Below are 5,171 nucleotides of genomic sequence, written 5' to 3'. Positions count from 1 at the left end.
AGACGATGACTTTTGGTTCCCATTCGACCAAAAATTAGCATACTTTCAAGCTGCAATGTGAGCATAGTATCAGTTGATTAGTTAGGAGTGTCATTAATTTCAGTCATTCAAGTAAATAATGTCCGAACTCTGTTCAACATTCACCTTGCAAAATATTTAAAGGTTTCTTAATTATTCTCTTCCCCATCTGACTTAGAATATATACCGATACCTTCTGCTTTGCCATTAATGATAAAAGTTCACCTTTTAGTTAAAATACTCTTTAAAAATTGTTTTTTTTTTACCAGTGCGTCTACGGGCTTCAACCTTCGCATATGGTTTTGAACAGTAAGTAAGCTGGTCTCATAAAAGCCATCCGTTATTTGGAGGCCTCGTAGTTGAATACTCTCAAAATAACCACACAATTCATACTACCAAAGAACCGATTTTACCTTCATTCTTCATGATTTCTTTATGACTGACTTTCTTAAAAAAACACATTATTTTATTTTTGTGTGAAAGCTCAATTATGATATCGAGTTGAAATTTTAAAAAGCAAATTTTAAATTTTAAAAGTAATGGCTATTTGTGTTCAATCAGTACCAACCGAAGTCGCTTGCAATGATCGCTAATCATTGCAGAGTCATCTTATATAAATCGGAGAAGAAAAATTAGTTTTATTAATAAATAATTTTGTGCCTGATCGAAGATTTGTATTTAACTAAATGACAGCCGCAGGAAAAAGTTTCCAAATTTTTGGAAAAAAGCCAAAAATAAACAATTTTAATCAAAAACGAAAATTGTTTTATTAGCGACTAGCTTATTATGTTTTTAAAAAGCTGTACAAATCTCATTGAAATCTACTGATTGGTTTTCAGCCTGCTTGACACATTTGGGAAGTATTTTTTTGAATTTATGAGCACTACTTTTGTGTGAAAATCGTTGACCAGTAGTTTCAAGGCGAACGAGCTCATATCGTTAAGTGTTAGATGAGGACTTCAGTTTTGATTTCAGTTTGGCTTCCTGTGAAGATTCCCCTTTCTCATTCAACCAGATACTTCTTGAAACAAAGGTTGTGCATCATTAAAAGTTTCCTAGCTTATGATATTTTATCACCACAATTGCCAAAAATTTATTTTTTAGAAAACGATAATTTCTAAAAGAAGTGGATTTAGCTGAACATCCCAAAATTGGAGAGCTGTACTTAACAAAAGCTTTTTTCCCCTACCTACACAGTGTTTTAATTTTAATTTACTTAAAAGCTTGATTTCCTTTGCATCATTCTATACTCTTTACAAATAAAAAGGTGTTCCTTAAAAGGCTTGGTTTTGATCGTTCAATTTGTACGCCAGCTATATATTATAATAGTTCGCTTTTAGCGCCTGAGACAAATAAGCAGTTTCTTCGGAGCTTATGCAGGCAGACAGACGAACATATCTAAATTGGCTCAGCTCATCACGCTGATCGTTATAGGGTCTCCGACGTTTTCCTCTGGGCACTGAAAGTTTGGTCTCCGCATGTCAGTTAGGGATTGGACAGCAGTATGTTTGCGAAAGTTTGCCCAGGGATTTTTACTGAGGAAAGAAATTATAAACGAGTTAGTTTGATATTTTGTATTTTCAACTTAATACCGAATTCCAACGCAGTATAACTCTTGCCAACACGTTCTATTTCGGACCGAGTAGACAATTGACTCTACAAGTCACTCATTATTCCCGTCCTGCTATGTGGTGCAGAGGCATGGACGATGACATCTGATGAGTCGGAGTTGCGAGTTTTTGAGAGAAAGGTTTTGGGGAAGATTTATGGCTTTTTGTGCATTGGCAACGGCGAATATCGCAGTCGAAGGGATGAAAACACTAAAGCTTTGAGAATATTGGACGCAGTAACAGCTGGGGGAAGCAGAGGAAGAGGAAGCCCCCACTCCCTTGAAAAGGAGAGGTGGAGAAAGACCTAGCTGTTCTTGGAATCCCCAATTTGCGTCAAACAGCGGATAGGAAGAACGAGTGTTGCGCTGTTGTAAACTCGGCTATAAACGAATAAGCGGTACCTACGTCAATAAAGAAGAGAAACGGAATACCGGCTACGGAATCGTTAGAAACGCTTTACGAGGGCATTCAAGGCAATATATATCATACTCGTCAATATATGGGTCAGATGATAACTGATACCCTCAGAAGTATTCATAACAAGATACACTAGGCATCAAATGAAAGTATAAATTTCACAGACGTTATTTCAATGCAGTATTATTAAAATAAACAATTAATAATTCATACATTAGTATTACATTTACATAGGTATTTAAGTAACAAATTATAAATTAATCTATTTTTTCCCCGGAATAGAAAAAAAAAAATGTTCCACTTTAAAAAAATGACTTTAAGGTAGTAGTCTGGTTACTTGGGTTCAAAAAATCGAAATTTTTTTGCTTAATTTGAAAGTACAATGTTGTGGGAATATAATGTGAAAGTTTCGAAATATTTCGAGAGTTATAACGAGTTTCCTAGAGCGCCTCGGAGTCTTCTCTCTCGGAGTTGTTGAACTTTGAACGCGTTTTTCTCAAAACAATGTTTTTCTGGTCGGCCCGGGTCCTAACTTTTTTTCCACTAAACCGATTGCTTTCAAATTTTAACTGGCTGTTTTACACACTTATAGTTCCCGTCGATATTAAGAGCATTTTTTTCACCCTTAACTTTTTATTTTACCACCCTTTCTTTGCTAAAATAAAAGGACTTTTTTTCAAAGCCCGCCATTTTGTTATTTACCCTTGAAATTTAACTTCAGTAGTACCGACCAGAATGACATGTCTATAGATTAAGAATAATCAAGAAAATTTGATTTCAGATAACATCAAGAGCCAATATAACCTGGGCCACCCACGTGCAATTTCTTTGAGATTCCAACTTCGAGTGACAGTAATAATAGTAATAAAGTATTAAATTTTTTCAAATAAATTTTTTTTTGTGTTTTCAATATGTAAATAAAAACACTCTAAATATTCAAGATAATTCATTTTTATTTTCCTATAAAAAACCACCCTCCAAAGAAGTCATGAAAATAGGCATAAGTTACCAGACTACTACCTTAAACAAAAGTGGTCAAATGAAAGTATAAATTTTGAAAAAAATACAAAAAGTTTGGTTTAAAAGTAATTTTAGTAATTAGTATTGCCTTCTTTATTCTGAATTAATGCATGCAGACGTTTTGGCATGCTTCAAACTCAATTTCATAATTTTCGTTGGAATAATGTCAACGCTTCGTCTCTAAAAAAAATTATTCCAAGTTTGTACGGCTGCTTTTTGATATTTTGGAATCAAAAATTAACCACAAATGCTAAATTGGATTAAAAATCCAGTTACTGAGCTGGCCAGGTCAGTTTTTCTTCAAACCTTTTTCAAAAAAGCGAGTAGTCAGTCGAGATGTGCGTTGGGGTTCGTTATTTTATTGGAAGAGAAACGACTCCGAGCTCACTTTTTCTGTATTTATTTTCAAATTTTCGCTAAGAATGTCAACATATGAAGCAACCGTCATTCGTCCATCGATTTTAAATACACTACCTACACCAAATTTTGAGAAACAGACCCAAACCATGAGAGAACATCCTCCACGCTTCACTGATGATTGTATGCACTGTAGTTTTAAGCGATCAGAAGGTTTACAAGCCTCACTTACGTGTTTTTTTAACTTCTTAGCTCGAATTTGAATTCATCGGACCAAATTACTTTATCTTAAAATGTGGTTGGCACATTAAATATTGTTTTGCAAACTCGAGTCCCTTTTTTCTTACTCAAAATTGAAAACATAGGTCGTTTTTTTTCGACATAGTTTTTAAAACCAGATGTTCGAAGTTTCCTTTAAATTGTACAAATGGAAACATCCAAACCAAAACTTTTGATCAACTCCCGCGATAAAATTTCAAGGTTTTCAGCAGCTTTTTTCGTACAAGTCGCTCAGCGTGTATAGAAATTTTGGACTTTGGACCTCCACCGTATTGAGTCTTGCAAAATCTTCCTACTCTTGGAGTATTCAAAAATCTTTCTGTTGGGGGCTCGACTGGCAGTAGCTTAAGCGCAAGCTTGGGCTACAGGTCACACCAAAGAATAAAACATGGTACCACGGGGAGCAGCCGCCCCTGAAGTTCGCTTCAGTCTGCTCATTGGGTTTTGGCCCTTTGGGGAGATTCGTGGTGGCTGTGGTTAAAACCTAAATGCAGGAAGGGCAATAGTCCAATGTGGAGTCGCACTGCGGCCGGGTGCCGGACCCAGAGTACGGCAGAGGTTTTAGATGGGCCTCGAACCCGACCAAGGTGGCTAGGGTGTTTCCTTTGGTTTTCACCCGAACCGATTGGAACCAAAGTGTATGTGTGTGGGGCGGCACTCACACCTTGGTTTCTTCCAGAGAGTAGTGTTGTGCATGCACTTACACTTTGGGGCGCTGATCAACGCATTAATTTGATCTATGTATGTGCTACTAGCAACAGATAGCACCGTGGATTTGAGCCTTCGCAGGCATATACCCACGTAAAACACATTGACAGTTGCCTCTCCGATCGCAATGGAATATTTTTCATATATTTTTTGATACGTTTCACCCCTCTTCCCATCTTCTACAATTAAGATCCGGTGCTATTAAATTTTTTATTATTTTTTGCTAAGAACAGAAAAAAGAATTTTCACCATAACAGAAATTCCCTTAATAAATACAAATGTATTCAATCTGTAGTAAAATTCAGCTTTACCTTTGACGCGTACTCATAGGCTCACCAGCGAAGACTAATCACTCTCGATGGAGTAAATATTTTTTGCGTCTAAACAATAAGTAAAAATATTACTCCAACTGTTTACTTACATAACGGTGCATCTACATAAAATGTTTTATGAATTTATTCTTAAGCGAAAATGTAGGAAGTAAATGAATAAATTTGAGGTTAACAGTATATCGTCACCTGAAATGCAAAATAACGTAGACTACAATATACAAATACATATGTAGTCCTTTGTGAGGCCATAGAAAAGAGGAACTTCTGTGTTCGAACTTATAAAACGCTTCCCGCCAGTTCGGTGAGATGTCTGAAAGTGTGCGCCCCCAAGTGATTAAGTCCTGACCTCCATAATGCAAGACAGCCAAGAAGGAAGTGTTGAGTTGTTTCCACCTAATCTTCTTCCATACAGCTTCGGCAGATGGCGTCT

This window comes from Bactrocera tryoni, chromosome 5 (genome assembly GCF_016617805.1).
Source record: "Bactrocera tryoni isolate S06 chromosome 5, CSIRO_BtryS06_freeze2, whole genome shotgun sequence".
Taxonomy (NCBI): domain Eukaryota; kingdom Metazoa; phylum Arthropoda; class Insecta; order Diptera; family Tephritidae; genus Bactrocera; species Bactrocera tryoni.
Note: the sequence above shows the minus strand (reverse complement) of the source record.